General features: G+C 44.1%; 1 long non-coding RNA gene across 1 annotated transcript in view; it reads right to left on the bottom strand.

Moving 5' to 3' along the window:
* Nucleotides 1-562: 562 nt before the first annotated feature.
* The window catches only part of LOC117353718, a 29,312-nt gene continuing 4,848 nt past the window's right edge, over nt 563-25,026 (bottom strand). Inside the window, exons 2-4 of the long non-coding RNA XR_004538005.1 lie at nt 13,650-13,697; nt 11,214-11,236; nt 563-921 (exon numbers count right to left, since the gene is read on the bottom strand). This is a non-coding gene — a long non-coding RNA (uncharacterized LOC117353718). The remainder of the gene's footprint in view (nt 922-11,213; nt 11,237-13,649; nt 13,698-25,026) is intronic.

The following is a 25,026-nucleotide window of genomic DNA, read 5'->3' on the forward strand; positions in this document are numbered from 1 at the left end:
GCTACCTCTCAATTATCCATTTCTTAGTCCCTAGTTCTCCCATTTCCTATCTCACTCCTTTCCCAGCCTATTTCCTTCTATCTACAGTACTCCCTTTTACCACATTTCTACCACTATACTCACTGTCCTCTCATTCATCTTGACCTCATCCAAATAGATCACCACTTTCAGAATACCCCCTCCCTCTCTCCATTGGTCAGGTTATATCTTCCTGTCCCTTTCTCTACATCCTCTAGCATCTTTTATCCCATCTCTCTTCCCTCCTACTCCCTTGGGTCCATCTCTCCTTCTCCATTCCCCCACCCCCATGGTCCAACAATTTGCTCCTTCTGTTTTCTGTTGTTCTTCTTCCCTCCCCCTGTAGATGCTGAACAATGAGATGGAGAGGAAAAAAGAGATGCTCCATCTCTCTCTCCCTTCCACTCCCAGGCCTAACATTTCTCCCTCCCTTCCATCCCCAGGTCCAACCTCTCCTTTTCTCTTTCCAACTGACCCCCCCCCCATCCCATAACTCTCCCTACTGCCTTCCTCTCTCCCTTCCCCAGGTTCACCATCTAGCCCTTTCTCTTCCCAATAGTCCTCCCTTCAAGTAACTCCCCAGGTCCAACGTCTCACCATTCAGACCATTGCCCACCATCTCTCTCTCTCCTCTGTTTCCGGCCCCATAAGCAGTCCCCCAATGTTCAGTCTGGCACTTCTTTTAATACTCTCCCCCTTCGTACTTAAAAAAGAAAAAGTTAGTCCAGGGGGCTTCCTTGGCCCAGCATGTTCTCCCTCTTCTCTCCACGTCAGTCCGATGTCGCCCTCACTTTCTATCTTACTGAAAAATCCACCATTCTTGGCAGCGATTCAGAAATATTGCCCGCAGATCCTCTTCTTGCTTTCCGTCTTCCACAGTCTGTTCCCCAATGACGCAGCTTCCTGTTTCCGCCCAGGTAGACCATGACATATGGAAAGCAAGAAGAGTTAAATTTTAATTTGATATACTGCCTATCTAATAGTCTAAGTGGTGTACATATAGAGTTAGAATATATTAAGTTTATTTAAAAAATTGTTGACGAAGACAGGTTCATACAAACATTAAACCAATACTCGCTACATGAGGGAAGAAGGGAAATTAATTACATTATAGAGGAACTGCAAGCAATATTTCTGAATCGCAGCCGAGGCTGGCAGATTTTTCAGCGAGACAGAAGGTGAGGGGTTACATCGGACCGGCGCAGAGAGAAGGGGGAAGACATGCTGAGCCATATGGGCCTCCCAGAGCCTTGGAGCCCAGGGCAGCTGCCCTTTTGTTTCCCTCTAAAGCTAGCCCTGCACACACTTACGTTTTTGCCTACAAGTTAAGCATTGAAATATCTTGTTTAAATTACACAAATTCATATATACAAAAACAGATACCTATAATGTGCATCTTACTAAATCATTGAACACTAATCAGAAAAGTAAGTGTCCACAGATTTCACCAGTTTTAGTCCTACTGCTTTCCTGTTGGTAATACAGGTCTGCAATCTCTTCAGGACTCTGTGCAGCACTAAGAAAACCCCTCCTTCCTGTTTGTTACATGCAACTACTGAGCATGTGTGTTGCCTTAAAAAATGGCTGCTGTAAAGCAACAACATATAACTGAACATGCTCTATGCCCACTTTCTCAAGTTTTAATACACAAAAATTTCAAGGTGAAAATACATGGCATGACAGTTACAGGAACAAATTTCAGATGATCTGCCTCCAAGTGAGGGCAGGAAAGACAGAATCAAGTTATTATTTCTCTAGTTGCTTCCTCCGCTCTCAACAGTTCAGCATTGCCCAGTAATATCATACCCATAATGCTGTGCAAAATGGTGCTGCATCTATTTTTTTCTGCATGCTTCTAGTAATTATTTCTAATTTTTTCAGACTTCAATTTAACTAGACAATGTTACTATATTTTCTGTTGTATTTTGTGCTAATTGATTAACATTTTCCATCCAAGTATATTTTACTCTCTTTAATATCTTTAGGAGCTTCTTTTTGTGCTATGTGTAATCTACACTAAACTCTCTTTGTAGATCCCTCTGGAAGCTGAACTAGGATTTTTTTCAATTTTTGAAAGTCCTTCACATAGGACTGATATTTGTAAATAAAGGCAGTTGGATGAAAATACTGTACAAGTATTCTTACTTTAAGATAGAATAGTTTGGAAAAATTATAAATGAATGTTATTGTTACAGTTTTTCTAGGAGCTGTTTGAGAATAAGATAATTTATCCCAGGACAAGCAGGCAGCCTATTCTCACAAATGGGTGATGTCGTCAGCAGAGCCCGGATGCGGAAGCTTCCAAGCAGACTTGCTTGATGAAACTCGAAGTTTCAAGTCGACCGCACTGTGCATGCGTGAGTGCCTTCCCACCCAGCACAGGGCGCGTCTCCTCAGTTCTAAGTTTTCCGTGGAGCCGAGAAGATCGTCTTTGACTCTCTGCGTTTAACTTCGTTACTTTATGCCTTCTCTGAACCGCGGTTTGTATTTTTTTCTTCATGAATCGCTGTTCTTCCTTTATTTCTTTTATTTCTAGTTTAAAAAATTTTTTTAAAAATTTCAATCTTCCGTCCGTTTGCCGAGGCAGGCCGCTCGGCCGCAGCCCAAGGGCTTCGATTTTGCGGCGGCTATTTTTCCTCCTTTGTCCCGGCCTGTCACAGGCTTCAAGAAGTGTAGCCAGTGCCAGCGTGCGATTTCCCTTACGGACCCACACCGTAGGTGCCTCAAGTGCCTTGGGCCGGAACATCACCCAAAGTTGTGCAAGCACTGTGCTACTCTTCAACCTCGAGCCCTTAAATGTCGTCACCTTTTGGTGGAGAAGCTGTTCGGGATGGATTCTTCTTCCGATCCCTTGACATCGAAGGCGCCCTCGGCCTCACCTTCAACCGAGACTCCTCCTGCTTCTACCTTGAACCTCATCAGACCTTCGTCGTTTGCAGCAGCTCTCTCTTCAATGACACTTACTGTATCTTCCCCTGTTTCCTCAGGTCAGATAGCTCAGCAGAAAGTTCCAGCGGTGGTGCTCAAAGTGCCTAAGACTTCCAAGTCGAAGCACATTTACACTGCCTCGGTTGAGCCAAAGCAGGTGGTCTGGTTTCAGACGCGGATCCATCCTTGCCGGCTTCTTTCCAGACCATGCTGGAGAAGCAATTCATTCAGTTCCTTACTAATATGGGACCGAAGCTTCTTCCTCTCATCCAATCTGGGCATTCAGCAGACTCCCGCGAGGTCAAACTGCTTCCTTTGCCTCAGTCTGAACTTACACACTCTTTGCAGGTAGCAGAGTTTCTGCAAGTGTCTGGTCTGGTATCCAAGCACGTGAAGCAAGGAGCAGGATCTTTGCAAGTGCCTCAGCAGGAATCCTCACACTCTATCCAAGGAGCAGAGTCTTTGGGAGTGCATCGAGGTTCCTCCATCAAGCCTCTGGAGCTTCGCTCTACAGCCTCCAGTCCTATCCATTCTTTGGTGGCATCGGCTGCTTCTGTCTCCGAAGCGAAGTCTCCTCAATCTTTGAGATCTGCTTCCAAGCATCGTTCTCACCGACGATCGAGGCCTTCATCGAGGCATACTTCCAGGCATAGTTCTTCTTCTAAAGAACGTCCCTCTTCAACTAAGCCTCGCTCTACTCCTACTTCGACTAGACCGCTGACTCCTAGCTCGAGGTCTCCACTTCCGAACCTCGAGGATGCAGCGGTTTCGATTGCTTCGTCCAAGTCTTCATATTCTTTTGATGCCTTTTTTCCTGCCGAAGCTTCATCTTCGACCCAGGCTGCCTCAATGTCCTCGAGTCCTTCTCGAGGCAAAGCATTGGCGGATCAGCTATCTTTCTCATCTTTTCTTTGTCAGATGGCTGTTGACTTGGATCTTCAATTAGATGCTGGTTCCAAATACTCTAAGGAGTACCTCGAAGTCATGCATCTTCCTCAACCTCCGGCAGAGTCTCTTAAGCTTCCTCTTCACAACCTTTTGTCTCAGACTTTTGGTCGATGCCTGGAGACCTCTTATACTATACCGGCTGTTCCAGGCAAATTGGACTCTAGGTATAAAACTGTACGTCGCAAAGGGTTTGGCAACTCACAGTTATCTCATCAGTCCCTGCTAGTTGAGTCCTCCTTGAAGAGGTCCCATCCTTCCAAGGTTTATGCCACTGTTTCTCCTGGAAGGGAAAGGAAAACTATGGACAAATTTGGACGTCGCATCTATCAAAATGCCATGATATCCTCTAAAGTCCTCAATTATAATTTTCATTTTATTACTTATTTTGAGTTCCTCATTTCTCTATTACCAAAATTCTTGACTTATTTGGATACTCAAAAACACTTTGAATTTCAAGAAGTCCTTGCTTCTTTATCACAACTCCAATTACATCTCCTCCAGTCACCTTATGATGCCTTCGAGTTCTCTGCCCGGGCAGCTGCTTGCTCTGTAGCCATGCGTCCACTTGCCTGGCTTCATACTATTGACATGGACCCTAATCTTCAGGATCGCTTAGCTAATATTCCTTTCGCGGGCAATGACCTCTTTGATGAATCTATTGAGGCAACCACCAAGAAATTGTCTGAACATGAAAAATCCTTTGCTTCTATTGTCAGACCTAAGCCAAAGCCAGCTCCTGCCAAACCTACACACCCTGCTCTTATCAATGGCGTTTTGCTCCGAGGATGGCTCCTTACAATCACCCTCCTCTTAAGAAACAGCAGCCTCAGAAGCAACAAAAACCTCAACCTTCTGCTGCACCTAAGGCTACTCAACCTTTTTGACTGTTTAAAACAGAGCATAACCTCTACCGTTCTGACTCTGACTTCTCTTCCCCCTACAGGAGGTCGTCTCCATCATTTTTACCACCGATGGATGACTATTACATCCGACCTCTGGGTGCTCACCATCATCAGGGAAGGATACTCTCTTCATTTCACTCAGGTTCCACCAGAGCTTCCTCCAAGAGAGTATCCTTCCAATCCTTCCCAGACCGCCCTTCTTCTTCAGGAAGCTCAAGCTCTGCTTTGTCTCCATGCCATTGAACCAGTTCCTGTGGAACAGCAGAACAAGGGGTTTTACTCCCGTTACTTCCTTGTTCCGAAGAAGACGGGCGATCTGCGGCCCATTCTGGATTTCAGGGCCCTCAACAAATTTTTGGTCAAAGAAAAATTTTGAATGTTGCCCCTGGCATCCCTTTATACCCTTCTCGAGCAGAATGACTGGTTATGCTCTCTGGATCTCAAGGAGGCCTACACTCATATCCCCATATCACCCGTCAATATCTCAGATTTCGGATGGGGAATCTGCATTATCAATACAGAGTGCTGCCCTTCGGCCAGGCTTCATCTCCCAGAGTGTTCACAAGTGCCTGGTAGTGGTAGCAGCAGCTCTACGAAACCATGGTCTTCAGATATTTCCCTACCTCGACGACTGGCTCATTAAAGATTCAACATCTCAAGGGATTATTGTAGCGACCCAATGGACTACCTGGTTCCTACAAAGTTTGAGATTCGAAATCAACTTTCCCAAATCCCAACTTCAGCCCTCACAGAATCTACAATTCAATGGAGCTGTTCTGGACACTGTCCAACTCAGAGCATTCCTCCCACAACAACGTCTGGAAGCTCTTCTTCAACTCTGTCATACAGTGTCTTCTCGGTCTTCCATCTCAGCGAGACACATGATGGTACTCCTAGGTCACATGGCCTCCACAGTACATGTGACTCCTTTTGCCAGACTTCACCTCAGAATTCCTCAGTGGACTCTGGCATCTCAATGGACGCAGGTTTGCGACCCACTTTCTCAACACATAACAGTTCATTGAAGCAGTCTCTCCGTTGGTGGATGCTCTCTTCTAATCTCTCCAGAGGCTTGCTTTTTCAAACGCCCCCCATCAGAAGGTCCTCACGACAGATTCTTTGACCTACATTTGGGGTGCTCATCTCGATGGTCTCCGTACTTAAGGCCTCTGGACCAGTATGGATCGTCAGTGTCATATCAATCTGTTGGAACTCAGAGCGATCCTCAAGGCTCTCAACGCTTTTCAACATCTTCTTCACGACCAGGTAGTCCTCATTCGGACGGACAACCAAGTCGCCATTTATTATGTCAACAAACAGGGAGGGACGGGATCTGCCTCTCTTTGTCAAGAAGCTCTGAAGGTTTGGGACTGGGCAATCTGTCACAACACCTTCCTCAAAGCTGTTTATATCAAAGGGGCGAAGAATTGCTTAGTGGACAACTTGAGTCATCTTCTGCAACCTCACGAATGGACACTCCATTCCTCGCCTCTTCATCACATTTTTTCACAGTGGGGAACACCTCAGATAGACCTCTTTGCAGCTCCCCACAACTACAAACTGCCTCAGTTCTGCTCCAGGATATACTCTCCTCATCGCCTCGAGGCAGATGCTTTTCTTCTGGAATGGACGAATCTCTTCCTATATTCCCTCTCATTCCCTCCATTCCCTCTCATTCTCAAGACTGGTCAAGTTGAAGAATGATCATGCCACCATGATTCTGATTGCTCCTCGGTGGCCAAGACAACCTTGATACTCCCTTCTAATTTAACTCAGCAGCAGGGAGCCATACCGTCTACTAGTTTTTCCTTCTCTGCTTACACAGAGTCAGGGATCTCTGCTTCATTCCAACCTGCAGTCTCTACACCTGACAGCTTGGTACCTCTCAACATGACCCCTCTTCAGTTTTCTCAATCTGTAAGAGACGTTTTAGAGGCTTCTAGGAAGCCACCACTAGACAATGCTATCACCAAAAAAGAACTAGATTTTCTACATGGTGCTTTTCTCATAAGGAGCCTCAGCATTCCTCCTTATCTTCTGTTTTGGATTACCTTTTGCACTTATCCACTTCTGGCCTCAAGTCTACATTGATCCGAGTCCATCTCAGTGCAATTGCGGCTTTCCATCAGCCTATTGAAGGGAAACCCCTCTCTGCTCATTTGGTGGTTTCCAGATTCATGAAAAGACTTTTCAATGTCAAACCTCCTCTCAAATCACCTCCTGTGGTTTTGGACCTCAATATTGTCCTTGCTCAACTGATGAAGCTTCCATTTGAACCAATTGACAAGGCTCATCTGAAGGAAAGTGGTGTTTCTCATTGCCCTCACTTCTGCTCGACGAGTCAGTGAGCTGCAAGCCTTAGTTGCTGATCCACCTTTCACGGTGTTTCATCATGATAAGGTGGTCCTACGTATTTATCCAAAATTTCTCCCTAAAGTGGTATCGGAATTTCATCTCAATCAATCTATTGTTCTTCCAGTGTTCTTTCCAAAGCCTCATTCTCATCCTGGAGAAGTACCTCTTCACACTCTGGACTGTAAACGTGCTTTGGCCTTCTATTTGGAACACAGCAAACCACACAGAACTACTCCTCAACTTTTTGTTTCCTTTGATCCAAATAAGTTGGGACACCCTATCTCTAAGCATACCATCTCCAACTGGATGGCTGCTTGTATCTCATTCTGCTATGCCCAGGCTGGATTACCCCTACACAGTAGAGTCACAGCCCATAAAGTTAGAGCAATGGCAGCTTCAGTAGCTTTCCTCAGATCTACACCTATTGAGGAAATTTGCAAGGCTGCTACTTGGTCCTCGGTTCATACTTTCACTTCTCACTATTGTCTGGATACTTTCTCCAGACGGGATGGACAGTTTGGCCAAACAGTATTACAAAATTTATTCTCTTAAATTGCCAACACTCCCACCATCCCATTTTGGTTAGCTTGGAGGTCACCCATATGTGAGAATAGGCTGCTTGCTTGTGCTGGGATAAAGCACAGTTACTTACCGTAACAGGTGTTATCCAGGGACAGCAGGCAGATATTCTCACAACCCACCCATCTCCCCTGGTTGGCTTCTCTGCTAGCTATCTAAACTGAGGAGATGCGTCCTGCGCTGGGTGGGAAGGCACTCGCGCATGCGCGGTGCGGTCTACTCGAAACTTCGAGTTTCTTCAAGCAAGTCTGCTTGCGAGCTTCCGCATCCGGGCTCCGCTGATGACGTCACCAATATGTGAGAATAGCTGCCTGCTGTCCCTGGATGACACCTGTTACGGTAAGTAACTGTGCTTTGTGTGTGTGTCAAAAAAAATTGAACTTCTCGTGGGAAAGTTTGTTGGGCTAACCTGATTAAGAAAAGGGAAATCTGTTGGTCATGAATTTGAATTTTAGCAGGAAAGTTAGTTGTAAATCCAAGTTTGAATTTTAATTTTGTCAGGAAAGTTCATGGGCCCAATTTTTAAATTCTGGAGAGTCTGAGGTCCCACTGTTAAATTCTGTCAGAAAAGAGCGTTTGAGATGGAGGAAAAAGGCGTTTGTCTTCACCCTGTCTTTTTTGCGCTAAATTTATTTTGTATGAGAGGTGCAATGCTTTGTTTACAGAGAGCCCTTTATCTGTATTGAAGTTATTGGGGTGTCTTGCTATTTCTATTGCCTCTTTGATTCTTTTTGGCCACCAGCAGTCTTCTTTCTCCGGGATTGTATGACCAATTTCCCTGACACGGAGGGCTACAGATGATTTTTCTGTCTTGCATAGCTTGTGGTGTCTCTTGTGCTCTTTCAGTCTTTCCTCTTTAGCATGTACAGTTTCACTGATGTAAGATAGGCCACAACTGCAAGGGATTTCATATACACCAAAATTCAAACTCATGATCAACAGACTTCCCTGTTCTCAGTCAGGTCAGCCCAACAAACTTTCCTGCCAAAAATTCAGATTTCTTGATCCACAGACTGCCCTGTTCTCAATCAGGTCCATAGACCCACTTTATAGGCTGGAGTTGTTAGTCACGACTGTCCGCAGTATTGTGGTTGTTTGGATTCCCCCCATGTGAAGCATGAGCATCTTCTGATGGTGTAGCAGGGTGAGGGTCAGTTGAAGTTTCTGTCGGTGCTTGGGAGGCATTTATGGGTACCCACAGAACTGACCCCTGGGAACATGAAGCACCATGATCTCATGGGTAACATATGTTTGTTTGTTTTTTAATTCTTTATTGATTTTCCAAATATTAACAGTGCAATACACAAGTATATAAACATATAATAAATCAAGAAAAGCACATTCATCTTTCAGACATACATGAGCAACCATTTTATCCCACCCACCCAATGATTAATCAATAAAAACACAAATACATAGATTCTTTCAACAACCTTTCCCTATTTAAAATAGTAATGTAAACCCACCCTGGATGTATATATTCAAAGGGCTAAGATTAAGATAGAAATAGCCCTGGATGTGTGTGGAAATAAACAAAAATTAAAGACAAAAGACAACTACAATGAAGAAATAAAAGACGTCAATGGGCTCCAAACCAGTTTAAATAAATTAGTATGCCCCAACATGTCAGCATTCATTTTTTCATACCTATAGCTGGAGCAATTTCAAGTTACCATCTGCATAGCTATCCCAGTCATAATTAGGAAAAGCCAGCATTTATAATGTTCCAAGGGGGGCTTAATATGCAATAATGTTCCACATTTGACTACCTCATATGTTAATGGAATTGATGATTACAGTATGGTATTAATCTGTCCCCATATTGACTTCCAAAAGTTGAGTTTCAAAGGACAATAGAACAACAGATGATCCAGTGTCCCAATGTCTAGATGACAGTGCCAGCATCTATTAAATTTAGAACTGTCTAACTTTTGTAACCTAACAGTGGTCCAAAAAGAACTATGTAACAAGAAAAACCATGTTTGTCTCATAGATGCTGACACTGTACATCTCATCCTCCAAGTCCAAATTCGTGGTCATTGAGACACAGAAATATACTGCTTTATCTCTATGCTCAAATGTCTCTAAGACTAGATTTTGGTTTTTTTTTATTCAAGACTTCAGATATTAATTTATACCACCGGGCGGCCTGATGTCCTAGGAAATTTGTCTGGAAGCATAGGACCTGCAAGCTATAATGATTTTGTAGATTTTGCCAATCAGGGAACCCCTTCTGATTGGCTTGCTTCAACTGCAACCTGCTTATAGGACCTGGTGTTGGGTATGCTGTGTCCTTAAGTTATCTCCAAGCATTTCTCCTTTTCTGCCAATTCAGGGTAATGTGGATTTTCTTCCAGGTATTCAATGTCAAGCTATTTGAATATGGCAAACAAAAGGTTTACAATTTCTGTTCCAACTGTTTGATGATGATGAAGGTGTACTCTATACATTTGACTAGTTGAAGCATGTGTTTTTCTTGCCAGACTCTGATGTGTTCCATTATTAGCAGATTCAACACTATCTACAATCTCTGCCACCTGGCCAAATTACAAAAGCAAACCAAGAGGCGCTTTCAGACATGTTTAGCTTCTCAGCACAAAGTGTTATTCCACTTTGTTTTCACCATGTGGGTACATGATTTTCAACCGGGGTCAAACTGTGACATTGTGGTGGGACTCTGGTTGGCGGAATTCCATTGTTATCTTTTAGCACAATTTATTAGCAGAGCCTTGAAGAGAGCTCTGAAATTGACATCTGATATCACGCATTGGGAACTACAGCACAAGTTTTTGCTTCAGCTCTACATATATCCAACACAAGCACATTGGATGCACATTAGTCAGTCTCACCGTTGTTTTAAGTGTTCTGCTCCCTATGCTTCCTTGAGTCATCAATTTTGGTATTGTTCGAGGGTTTCTACATTCTGGATGACCTTGGGCTGATATGTGTCATGCATCTGGCATCGCTGTTGGATGCATACACCAGATTCAATGTTCGGTCAGCACAAGATATTCCCCAAACCACAGGGTATGACAGCTTTTGCATAGCGCGCTATATTATTGGGGGAAAAAAGCTATTTTAACAGTTTGGATGCAGCCAGAGGTGCCTTCTGTCCAACATTGGTGCTCCCTTCTGATTACACAAGCAGCCTTGGAATGTCGCAGCTTCCCAGATCTTGAATCTCCAAAAGGACGCCGTTTTTGTGCGCTTTGGGAACCCTTTTGGAATGACTTCACACCTCATGCACGCAGCAGAATTCTGAACAATTGACCTATAATTCTGTAATACCTTTCCTTTTTATTTGCAGGATTGTTCTGTGGGATGTTGGGAAGGGGGGGTGGGAGGGATTGTTGGGGAAAAACTGTTTATTCCATGTTTGGTTATATTTGCTGAAGTTGTGTGTTTTCAAAAGTAATAAAAATCATTTAAACATAACAACTAAACATCTGTATAGTCATATAGGTAAACATAGTACATACTCACCAGTGTGCTCGCCCCTAAGAAACCTGCACATTAAAAGGACAGTTAGAGAGTCATCACTTTTTATTTCTTAAGCTTGGCAGGCCACAATCAAAGGTTAGTGCATACTGCCATAGCAGGCACAGGAGTAAAAGTTAGCAAGCACTAGGGTTACCAGATTTTCCTGAAGGAAAATCCGGACCCATGGGCACGCTCCGGGCACACCCACTTCTGCCCATGTCACGCCCCACCCTGCCCTTAGCCACACCCCCTTAACCTGTTCATGCGTTAAGGCGGCATCTGCACATGCGACGCAATGATGTTGCATGTGTGCACGTGAGATCACTGCATTGCATCCACAGATGCTGTCCCAACATCGGAAGCTTTTCAAAACCCAAAGTTCTGGGTTTGTTGTTTTTTTAAAATGTATAATTTTCACAAATATATATCAAGTATTAAACATTTGTACAGATAGGTTTTGAAAAGTCATCCAGATTCCAGACCCCCGGACATATCCTGAAAAGGAGTACATGTCCGGGGAAATCCGGACGTCTGGTAACCCTAGCAAGTACTATATGATACGGCTACTGAGACTGAAAATTAGCAAGCACAATACATGGCTAGCAAGGCTGCAATAAAAGTTAGGAAGCACACAGGGTTTAAACCAGGGGTGCCCACACTTTTTGGGCTTGCGAGCTACTTTTAAAATGACCAAGTCAAAATGATCTACCAACAATAAAAATGCTAAACATATATATATATTTATTTATATATATATATATATATATATATATACACACACCGAGTGTACTTTGTATTTATGTTCAAATATTTTTTTATTATACAGCCCCCCTCCCCCGAAGGCCTGACCCCCCCCTGAAGGTCTGCACATTCCCCCTCAAAGGTTGACTCCCCCCCTGAAGGCCTGCACTACCCCTTGAAGGACTGCACTCCCCCCCCGAAGGCCTACCCTCCCCATATCCATTTACCTAATTCCAGCAGGGAGCAGTCTGCAGAGAGGATCGCTGGTACTTTAGCGATCCTTGCAGGTTGCCATAGGCCTCAGGAGCTGTCTTCCCTCTGCCCCAAGCCTTTCTCTGACTTAGAGGAGGGGCAGGACCACGGCAGAGGGAAGACAGCTCCTGAGGCCTATGGCAACCTGTAAGAATTGCTAAAGTACCACCTGCCACCAGCCGTCTCCCATTCGTCTCCTTTGGAGATCCCCACAGGAATAAGGAAGTTAAATTAATAGAATACTTAGGCACAGAAAAACAAAGAAATACTTCCAAGAACTGCCCCATAAGAACTGCCTGTCACAATGCTCATTAGTGGAACTGAATAAAAGACAAGGACAATGGATTTAGAAGGGGGACGATCCGCCCGGGTGCACGGCTTGGAGGGGTGCACAGCCGGCCAGGTCCAGGTCATCCTGCCTTTCTTTTCCCTCGGTCCGCGCTCGGGGCTTGCGCCTGCCTGGTCCTGCGCCGACGCTCGAATGGTGTCGTCAACTCCCGCGAGTCTCGCGATAACCAACAGCACCATTTGGGTGGCGGGTGCGAACCCCATGCGCAGACCGGTGGAAAGGAAGGGCAGGAGGACCCGGACGGCTGTGCATCCCTCCAAGCCGTGCACCCGGGGCGGGGGCGGACCGCCCCACCTCGGTACGCCACTGATTGGGAGGCCGATTTTGGGGGTTTTTAAATTGTATATTGGGCAACATTAGGCCTCGCTCTTACCTCAATCATTACATGCACTTCTATTTCTTGTGATGTGCTGAGCTCCGTCCCCCACCGACCTTCACCCCGCCCTTCCAGCACTCTGATAGGCCAGCGTTCTTTAAGAGGCGGGCCAGTCAGGAGGGGAAAAAAAGAGAAGGGAAGAAGGGAACCTGCTGTGCGATCGACTGGGGTTGCCTGAGCGAACGACCTGTCGATCGTGATCGACGCGTTGGGCACCCCTGGTTTAAACTAACAGGACTGCAGTAAAAGCTATAAAGCACTATAAGATCTAAGGCAGTGTTTCTCAACTTCTTTCATCCAAGTACCCCCTAAGTCTAACAAATATCAACCGAGTACCCCCGCCCAAGCTCCACAAGGCTCCATCCTAGACCTGCCTAGGCTCTGCCCCTGGCCCCACCTCCATAATAATAGTACTAATTGTAATGCAATTTCTTCTATCCATTTTTCATATATACACAATATAATCTTATTAATACATAATGGTAACCACAAATTTAAAAAAACAACAAAGTACACTGTATGCAGAGAAAATGTTAATAATCATTTATATTCGGGGAGGTTTTAAAGAAATCAAGGCAGATGACTTTAAAATATGCAATGTCATCTCAGTAACAACTATAGAAAATTGAAAAAATATAATGCAAAATGTAGGCAGCAGATATAAATTCTCAAAACGGACACATTTCGATCACTAAATTGAAAATAAAATAATTTTTCCTACCTTTGTTGGCTGGTGATTTCATGAGTCTCTGGATGCATTTCCTTCTGACTGCAAAACCAAAGAAAGCAACTGTGGAACTGATGATCTTAATGAAGTCTTTATTAATTAATTGTAGTATACATGGTACAAACCATAGATAGTGAGAGAGTTGAGGTATGGATAACGTTACCATTTATTTTTTCATCAAAATTGGACATCTATTAATATTCAGTCCCGCCCTCAATCCTGCCCTAGCCCCACCCCAGCCCTGCTCCCAGTTTCTTCCATTCATTTTTCATGTACCGTACACACAATATCTTATTAATTCATAATGGTAAACATAAAATTTTTAAAAACACAAAGCACACTGTACGCAGAGAAAATGTTAATTATAATTTTTGAGTTTCGGGGGGTTTTCAAAGATGTCAAGGCAGATGACTTTAAAATATACAATGTCACCTCAGTAACTATAGAAAAACAGACAAATATAGTGCAAAATATAGACAGCAGATATAAATTCTCAAAACAGACACATTTTGATCACTAAATTGAAAATAAAATCATATTTCTTACCTTTGTTGTCTGGTGATTTCAAGAGTCTCTGGTTGCACTTCCTTTTCTGACTGTGCATCCAATCTTTTTTCTTTCGCATCCAACATTTCTTTCACAATTCAGCCCCATCCCCTTTGGGACCAGGTCTCTCTCTCTTTTCCCTCTGTTACCCTCCTTTGTACCTTTATTCCAGGTCTCCCTCTCTCTCCCTCCTCTGTTATGATCTTTCATCTCTTTGATCTTCCTCAGGGTCTCTCCCCCTCTGTCTGAACCTCCCATAGTCCTGTATCTGCCTCCTGCCTTTCCCCTTTGGTCCAGGCCTTTCTCTCTCTAGTCTTTCTAATCTTCTTACAAAAACCCCCCATCTTTCTCTGCCTCTTTCTCTCCTTCCTCCCTTCATCCTAGCAGATTTTAGCATATCTCTCTCCTCTTTATCTCCCCTCAGATCTGGTATCTGTCTCCTTCCTCTTTTCCTCCTCCCAGGTCTGGTATCTGTCTCCTCCCCTTCCCCCTGCTCTGGCATCTTTCTCTCTCTGCTCCCTTCCTCCTGTTCTTTCCTGGTCTCAATTTATTTTCTGCCTCTATCTAAATTCTTTCTTACTATTCAGTACTCAATTTACCTCTTTCATTGTGTCTACCTATAGCTTGCCACCTCTTTCCCTCACCCCTTCCAGTATCTAACTCTATCCTCTTCCCTTAATCCAGCATGTGCCCTTTTTTCTTTCTCCTCCCCACTTCCTTCCAGCGTCTGCTCCCCCTCTCCCCCTCTTCCATTCAGTCTGCCCTCCTCTCCCCACTTCCATTCACCGTCTGTCCCCCCTCTCCCCCACACTTCCATTTATCATCTGTCCCTCCTCTCCCCCACACTTCAGTGACTGTTCCCCTCTCTCTACCCCATCTACTGTTCACCCTGTCTCACCCCTTCCATTCACTGCCCTCTCTTCCCTTTCCATCCAATGTCTGCCCTCTCTCTGTCTCTTCCATATGGCATCTTCCCTTCAATAGACTGTTCTGTGCCCCTTCTCTCCTTTGTACATGATTCATTTTAGCTTCACCCCTTCTCCATTTTTCTGTCTCCACCCCCTTCCCCTATGCTCTGACATCTCTCTCTTCTCCTTTCCTTTCTTCATTCCTTCCCACTCAACCCCACGGACTGGCATCTCTCTTCTTTGCTTCTCTTCTATCTATCCCTCCCCCTCCACTATCTGGCATTTTCTCTCCTTCCTTTCTCTCCCTCCTTTCTTCCTTGCCCCTGGTCTAACATCTGTCTCCTTCCCTTCCTTCCCCTCCCATGGTCTTGGCATCTCTCTTTCTTCTCCTCTCCCTTTCCTGGTCTTCCTTCTCCCTCCTTCCCTTTCTCTCCTCAATTGGGTGTTACAGCATTTCTCCCCCCCTCCAAGTCAGCTTCCCACCCTCCCATTAACGGGGCTCTAACACTGCACGCTATATGCGAAAAAACTTAATTCATGGTATCAGAGAGTTAAGACAGGACAGAATCTGACAACGGTGGGACCAGCTGAATTTTTTTTCATTCACATAGGCTGATTAGTGTTATATACACCTTGTCAACTTTTTAGCAATTCTTATGTTCTTTTTTTCTCTAAGGCTCTGTATATCCTCATTTCTGTATACCTTTAATTCTGCCTCTGTGTTTCTTGCACTAGATACCTTAGTATTTGTGTTTATAAGTGGATGAAAGGTGTGGAAATCTGCATCACTTTGTCTGTTTTTACACCTTCACTTCAGCAGCGAAGAACTGTGGGCGTAGTTTAAATGGGTGAAACAGGAATCCAGGAAGAGGTAGAAATGAAAGCCTAACAAAGTGTTTGTGAAAGCCACTGTGTATGTAAAAGCGAAGCAGCTTAAGAGGGAGAGAGAGAGAGAGATCCTCCTACATGCAGTTACTGATTCCCTGATACAACGCGAAGTATTACCTGGGGAAAGCCCGAACAAGTAAAAACACATTGAACTTGAAGCTCGTGTGAGGTGGCTGACCAAGATCAGAGCTACTTCATTCAGCCTCTCAACACGATCACCCACCAGTTTTGTCGTCTTTTTATTTTTTTGAGGGAGTCGGGGTAGATATTACTCTTTTCACCCCTTCCCTCAGTTCATCATTTCAAAGCCTCCTGATGGATAAAAGAAGAGCAGCTTCCCTCCCTCCACTCCCTCACAGCGCGCACATGTTAGAGCGAACAGAATCCAGAGGGGGGGGTGTCTAACACTGCACGTGCTGTGAGGGAGTGGGAAGGAGGGAAGCTGATTACCTGGCAGTCAGGGACCCCCTCCCCTATTTGCTCCCTTCTCCCTGATGTCAATGAGGAAGTTCCATGCCAGCCAGGCAGTAATTGGCTGACCCGGAATTTCCTCTCCAACGTCAGAATTGACGTCAGAGAGAAGGCTTCTGGATGGCACCTGTACCTTCATTTTTTGTGGTTTTTGCTGTGACGGGCGGGGAAACGGGCGTTTTCCCCCCACACAGCTTCGGAACGCCGTCTCTGAAAAAGGGACATTTTGACGTCCCGAAGCTGTGCATGGGGACAATGGGACAGGGGATCTGAAAAACAATTTAAAAAGAAGGACTTACTGTGCAAAAATAGTAAAATACTGTGGTAATATAAGGACAGACTGCATATTACTTACTGTATGACTTGACTCGATTAACGAGGCAAAATGGCGCTAGCACTCGGCGGACGCCAACGCATGCGCTTTTAAAGGGTAATTCTAAACCCGATATCAAAGTCAAAGCGCATGCGCTTATATCTTAATCGTTCACTAATACTACTTAAAAATTACACGTAAAATTTAGAATCTAGAAAAAGACAGTCCAGTCTACAGTGTTGTTCAGTCCATTAGGTGTCAAAGTCTGAAGTTTATAGATCCAACGGATCTCTCTTTGTAGTAAACGCCTTTTGTGCTATGACAGTATCTCAAAACCAGTTCACTAATCCCCGAGATGGCAAGTCATACCACATAAATAAATTTTTAACATGTTCATCTGACCATGTGGACTATATCATCGTCTGTCCCTGCAAAAAAATCTATGTAGGGATGACTACTAGAAACTTCAAAACTAGAATGATAGAACATAGGTCCAACTTGAAAAACAACAGGATCAGTGCCCCTCTGGTTGAGCATTGCTCTCATGCACAACACAAATTTGAAGAATTGAAATGTTTCTGTGTTGACAGAGAGGAGTCTAATATGCGTGGGGGAGATAGGAAAAGGCATTTACTACAAAGAGAGATCCGTTGGATCTATAAACTTCAGACTTTGACACCTAATGGATTGAACAACACTGTAGACTGGACTGTCTTTTTCTAGATTCTAAATTTTACATGTAATTTTTAAGTAGTATTAGTCAAAGCATGCGCTTTGAATTTGATATCGGGTTTAGAATTACCCTTTAAAAGCGCATGCATTGGCGTCCGCCGAGTGCTAGCGCCATTTTGCCTCGTTAATCGAGTCAAGTCACACAGTAAGTAATATGCACTCTGTCCTTATATTACCACAGTATTTTACTATTTTTGCACAGTAAGTCCTTCTTTTTAAATTGTTTGAAGATGTTTTTAGTATTTTCATAACTGTTATATTCTTTATGTTTGCTTTATAGAATTTTGACCCCTGAAGAAGCCGATTACAGTGAAACGGGTCCCCGTAGGGTTTAAGATATCACTACAGCAAATATTTCCAACATCACTAAGATAAGAGTGTTGTTTGAATGTCACATTTTTGATAACTTATTTGAAGCATTTTTGATTATTCATTTGAAGCACTTTAAAGCACTTTTAGAGTTTCCTACTGTACTCAATGATTGATACCTACACCTGCAATTTTGGTTTAAGATATCTTTGATGATTCACCAAGCAGGTATCTGAGAGTACAGTATGGTTACATCTTCTTAAGTCTTACAAGTCTGTACTGATTTGACTATGTATAACATAACCATTTATTTTTTTCATCAAATCGGGATATCCAGTCCCGCCCCCCAATCCCACCCTAGCCCCACCCCAATCCCGCCCCCAATTTCTTCCATTCATTTTTCATGTACACATATCTTATTAATTCATAATGGTAACCATAACATTTAAAAAACCACAAAGCATACTATACGCAGAGAAAATGTTAATTATCATTTATATTTAGGGGGTATTCAAAGATGTTAAGGCAGATGACTTTAAAATATGCAATGTCACCTCAGTAACTATCACCTCAATAACTATAGAAAAATAGACAAATATAGTGCAAAATATAGACAGCACATATAAATTCTGAAAACTTACACATTGTGATCACTAAATTTAAATAAAATAATTTTTCCTACCTTTGTGTCTGGTGATTTCATGAGCCTCTGGTTTTGTTTCCTTCTGACTGTGCATCCTTTCTTTCATTTCTTTCTGCACTCAGGCCCAACAATTGTCCCTTTCTATTCCCTCCCTCCTTCCTATGTCCTTAGTGCCCCCAGTACCTCCTTCCTAAGTCCTTAGTGCCCCCTCCTGTGTCCTTTGTGCCCCCAGTGCCTCCTTCCTATGTCCTTAGTGCCCCTTCCCATGTCCTTAGTGCCCCCAGTGCCTCCTTCCCATGTCCTTAGTGCCTTCAGTTCCTTCTTCCTATGTTACCCTCACTGCCTTCCAGCCTTTGTCTCACCCTTCCCCCTAAGCCTAACTGCCTGCCTGCCGTGCCAAAGCCTGCCTGCCTACCTCCCTCCCTGCTGTGCTAAAGCCTGCCTCCCTCCATGCCGCGCCAATTCAACCCCTCCCTGTCGCAGCTGCTGCTTCTTGCCACCCGGAAGCCTTCTTCCCGATGTCAATTCTGACGTCAGAAGGAAAGTTCCTGGCCAGCCAATCATGAGTTATCATATGATACGTTTAATTAAACATATCTAACTTTAGAACATTATAACACAACTCTTTCTGAATAATAATAATACTAACTTGCTAAATTATACCTGACAAGCCACCTGTCTTAATTCAAGCATATTATTATCATCTAAGGGCAAATATATTTTCACAGATAAGAGGTCATGGACTGAGGCTGAGGGGCAGCAGGCTCAGGACAAATGTCAGGAAATTCTATTTCACACAACGAGTGGTGAACGCTTGGAATGCTCTCCCAGAGGAGGTGGTGACGGAGACTACCATTCTGGGTTTCAAGCGTGAGTTGGATGCACACCTCCTTGCAAATCACATTGAGGGATATGGGTAATCAGGGTCTCCATCTGGGAGCACCTGGCTTGGCCTCCGCGTGTGCGGGTCGCCAAAATAGATGGACCTAAAGTCTGATCCGGTGAAGGCGTTTCTAGTTAGTATTGGGGTTCAAGAAGGGATTGGGCAACTTTCTGAAGAAAAGGGGATAGAAGAGTACGGATAGAGGACTACTGCACAGGTCCTGGACCTGATGGGCCTCCGCTGTGCGGACTGCTGGGCATGATGAACCTCTGGTCTGACCCAGCGGAGGCAATGCTTATGTGCTTATAACCATACCGTTTAATAAAATCTATATGCAATATACAATATGCAACTATTATAAACCCAGACCCCTGTGAACGTATATTAACTGGAAATTCATATATATGATGTTTTCCCCAAATACAGAATAAGGGGTCCTTTTATCAAACCACGCTAGCGGGGTTAGTGCGTCGGACATTTCAATCATGCGTTAACCCCCGCGGCCAGCAAAAAAACTAACCCCATGCTCAATGCATGCATTAGTGGCTAGCACAGTAGACGGTTTAACACACAGTATTACGCGTGATAAACCCCTACTGCAGCTTGATAAAAGGACCCCTAAGTTAATTTTATTTACACTATCCTTGTTAATGAATCGATTATTAAAGTACTGTCTAAAATGATTTATACCCACGCTTATCTTTTCAAAATGCATCCTAACCCATATTAAAGACTAAAAAAAAAAAATTTTAGGCATTAATAAATTATCAAAAGTAAACCCCACCTGGACAAAATTTATATGATATATCTTAATATATTCAGCGAGAACAGAAAAATTAGTATATATTAGTATATAAATTATATATATTAGTATATAAATTAATATATATTTTAATAAGAATATTAACTTTTAACCACCAACTCTTAAATTTACTCCTATAGAGACACTAATCGTTCAGTCAACTTAAAGGGAGACCATTTTAAAAAGCACCATAGTAGGCTCAATCCTCAACGTCTATTTCTCATTGTGCTTGTCTCCTTGTGAGTCATGAGCTGGAAAAGAGAGCAACTTGGTAAGCTTTACTTTCAACTTCACCTTCCTCCAGCAGCGAGTGCTTCCTACTTCTGCATACTCCTTTTAGCAAATACACGGAAGGTTCCCAGTAAACAAATAACCAGAAAGCTCTGCTCCAGACACTGAGGCTCATATTTCCACCAACGTGCATCACTTCAATGTCAATTTCCTCATACCAAAGGGGAGGATCCTCATCCTCGATCTTCCTCCAATTATATGGCATTTAACTTGAGAAAAAAAAATGACTGGGCAGATTCCACTCTGCAACCGTTGAGAGACGCAACTGTCAAAGGAATCCATACGTGGACAAACAAAACTATCATCCGAAGCGAAAATCCTCCTGTTCTCAACTAATCAATTCAGTGCTCACCTGTCCCTTTCAAAATATTTTCCTCTAAACAATGTAATAAAGTTTCTTTCTCCTCCGATGTAATCCCATTCATGAGTACGTCAAATAAAATCTGGAATCAATGTCTGCTGAATCAAATTTATGTAGACATCTGTTCCACTTGCTGAGACAAATATTCTGTCAGCTTTTCAGGGTCTTCAAGGTTTAAAGTTTTGTTTCCATATGTGATCCGCATTGTCGCAGGGTAAAAAAGACCATACTTAATATCTAATTCCTTCAGTTTTGGCCTTAATAACAAGAATTGCCTTCTAACGCTGGCTGTCATCTTTGCAAAATCTGGTACAAAAGATAATTTAGACTCCTTATACTATAGACCGCTGTTAACCTTTGCTAATTTAAGTATTTTCAGCCCCTGCTGGAATCTTAATGCTTAAAAATCATCGGTCTTGGGACAACTTGACTACTGACTCTTCTCGTTGGAATCCAAAGGAAATCCAAAGGAAATTTTAAATTCAATGGCAGCAATTTTGGCAGAATTTCTTCCAAAAAGGAAACAGGATCCCCTCCAAACCTTCCATAAGTCCCAGCACTCTTATATTGTTTCTTCGGGCCCTGTTCTCATAATCTTCCATCTGTTTTGTCACCCCATTTAATGTTTTATGATCCTTCCGGCATTGTATGAATCCATCCTCCATTTTATCTACCAGATTTTCCACTTACATTATCCGAACATTAGCAATTTCCATTTGTTTTGCTCCATTGACAATTTCCTCCTTCACTTCTTTTTTTTTTTTTTAATATCATATTTATTGAGACAAGAGACAACTGGGCAACAAGAGCCAACCACAAATCAGCAAAGCAAATAAACAGGGTATCATACAGTAGCAGAGTGTGACAAGATGTAAGAAAACATACGAAATATACAGAGGATACCACAGAACTACAGCATGGTAAATGTGGTAACAGCTCGCACCCCAGCGCCCCCCATCCAATTTAGTGTAGAAGAACAACAACCAGAATCCCCAAATGATCCATACATTCATACTACAAGCAAATGCAGCGCACACATACTTACAAAACACACCCATGCACTACAAGACACAACCAAACACGCACAAAGGCATAAACACAAACACACAGACTTACGCTCTCTGCCTAAAAGAAGTTACAGGGGGGCAGTAGATAAGGGGAAAAAAAACAGGAATCTACACCCACTAATACAGAAGAAGAAACTGCCTGTAGCAACTAAGCATCCATGTCCAAAATCTGTAGCCAGAGGGAACAATAAGTCTTCCAGTGATCCTGTGGGCGAGACGCATAAGTGTCCAGCTCAAAGTGGGCTTGTTGTTTCATCATGGTGACCCACGAGGTGTAGGATGGTGCTTCCTCAGAAGTCCAATATGTCAGGATGAGTTTTTTCCCCACAAGGATCGCAAGTAGAACAAATTTCTGAAAGGGGAAATCCAAGCCATGTTGTTGCAGGTCATAGACATCCCCCAACAATAGAGCAGGTACATTCCAGGGCATTGTACAGTGCATGAGAGCAGCCAGACAACTCCTCACCGAATCTCAGAAAGTCAGTTTTAAACAAGCAAAAAAGGAATGAAGGAAAATACCCCTATGGGTTTTACATTTAAGACAGTTATCAGTAGGCCAAAGCCCTATAATATGTCCCCGGGCTCGGGTAAGGTAAGAGCGGTGTAGGATTTTGAATTGGGTCTCCTGCAGGGCTGCCGCTTTCACATGGAGGTATTGCATGTGGAATAGAAGTCGAATATCATGGAGGGAGACATCCATCCCAAGTTCATTGGTCCACTCTCTGACCAGAACATGGAGACACCTCTCCCCAAGTCTATCCCTCCCCGCCCTGTACCAAGTGGTTATTTTATTATGCTCAGTGGGGGGTGGATAAGAAAATCGTATCCAAAGTGCCATAACCCCAGCCCTCCCCATGAATGCGCGTCAAGGAATGATAGTAGTGATGGATCTGGAAGTAAGTATAAATATGGGCAGGGGGTAAAGACCACGAGGCCTGCATTTGAGCAAAGGAAGGAAACACTCCTCCCCCCCAAAGCCAGAGCAAAACCCAAAGTCGTATCGCGCTCCGGGCGTCCTTTCAGATCCGCCAAGCCCCCCACCCCGGGAACAAAAGCAGGGTTGCGAAGGAGAGAAAGAAAAGGGGAAACAGTTGGCAACCTCTCCTGTTGCAGGCGCCACCAACGCCAAGCTCTTCGGAAAGGAAGGAGGAATGGGAGAGCAGAAGCACCAGACCCCCCGCCCCCACCCCCTGCTCAATGAATAAAAGATGAAAAAGACCAGGGTAAGCAGCAGTCTTCAAGCAGGGCTGCAGGAGAATAGCGACGCGATGAGACCATGAGCTCATGTATCCAGCGGAGAAGCGCTGCAACATTATAGACACGGAGAGCAGGTAAGCCTAAACCCCCCCTGTCTCGACTCTGTGACAATTTAAGAGTATTGATGCGAGCCACCTTCCCCCTCCAAACAAAAGAACGGACAATAGATTGATAGGAGCGCTCGTCCGTGCGGGAAATCCAGACAGGAATTGTTTGCAGTGTATATAGCAATTTCGGAAATAACACCATTTTCACTAATGCTACGTGACCGAGCAATGAAAGGGGGAGCGATTGCCACTTGAGACAAAGGGTTTTAATCCGTCCAATAGTAGCTGTGATGTTTTCATCATACAGTTTACGGGGATCTTGATAGAGCATGATACCTAAATATTTCAACTTCCTTGGGGCAATGCCAATGCCCAGTCCCTGACACCAAGGTTCCACAGCTGAGGCTCCTAACAGAAGAGCCTCCGTCTTATCGAAATTAATTTTGAGGCCGGAAAAAACGCCATAAGAGCGAATGATGGACATTAATGCGGGCATGGTCCGGTCAGCATGATTAACATAGAGAAGCATATCGTCAGCGAACAAGCTGATGCGGAACTCCCGGCTACCCACCCGAAGTCCCTCCAACTGTAGGTCCTGACGGATCCGAGCGGCCAAAGGCTCTAAAGAGAGAAGAAAGAGAAGCGGCGAGAGGGGACAACCCTGCCTGGTGCCCCTCCCAAGAGGGAAGGGATCCGATACTCCACCATTCACCAACAACTGGGAGTGAGGGTTATGGTATAACGCCAACAGCCAAACAATGAAGTTGCCTCTGATACCAAAGTGATCAAGTGTCCCAAAGAGGTGGGGCCAGGAGACCATGTCAAACGCCTTCTCGACATCCAAGCTGGTAATGAGCACTCGCTCATTGATGGCACGGGGAGACTGCAACACTGCGAGGACCTTCAAAAGATTCATGGAGGCGTGCCTGCCCGGTACAAAGCCCACCTGATCTTCATGAATGAGAGAAGGCAAAAATTCATTGAGTCGCGCTGCAAGAATACTAGCCAAAATTTTAATATCCTGATTGAGAAGGGAGATGGGCCTATAAGACCCCAAGGCATCAAGCGGTCGCCCAGGCTTGGGGAGAATGATAATATGTGCCCTATTATGGGAGTCCCCTGGGGAAGTAGCGCGAAGTCCCATAAAATAATTCCGTAAAGACAATAAAGCCGAAGGGTCCAAAAGTTTATAAAATTCAGGGCCAAGACCATCAGGTCCCGGTGTTTTGGCTAGTTTAAGTTTTGTGATGGCCACCTGCAGCTCCTTGCCTTCTAATTGGGCCACTAAGAGCGGCACATTGGTCAGCAGACAACGTGGGAAGAGAAATGCCCTGGAAGAATTGAGCGATAGCAGCTGCATCAAAAGGTTGAGCAGTGTAAAGATCAGAGTAAAATTTCACAAATTGCTGCGTAATAGCCTGTTGGGTAACATGGGTAGCTCCCCGTTTGTCTTTGATAGAAGTAATGGTATGCCGCGCTTTGTGTACCAAATTATCCAACAACCGGCCCGTTTTATCACCCCACTGATGTAGCTTATATTTGTAACAATATAAATTACGACTAGCGCGTTGATCCAAGGCACTATTAATTTTAGATTTAAGGATACCCATGGCCTTCTTTGTAGTGTCATCGAGGCGAGATATATGGAGAGTCCGATAAGCAGCAAGATCCCTAGACAAAGCAAGGAGCTCCGCATCACATCGTTTTTTCAAGGAAGCAGAATAAGCAAGAATATGCCCCCGCATGACCGCCTTAGCGGCCTCCCAATATATGGCTGGGCCTGCGTCCTCCACCGAATTAGTGTGAGCAAAATCATCCCACTTCTTTTGAAAGAATGGTGACATACGCCAAAC

This window comes from Geotrypetes seraphini, chromosome 2 (genome assembly GCF_902459505.1).
Source record: "Geotrypetes seraphini chromosome 2, aGeoSer1.1, whole genome shotgun sequence".
Classification (NCBI taxonomy): domain Eukaryota; kingdom Metazoa; phylum Chordata; class Amphibia; order Gymnophiona; family Dermophiidae; genus Geotrypetes; species Geotrypetes seraphini.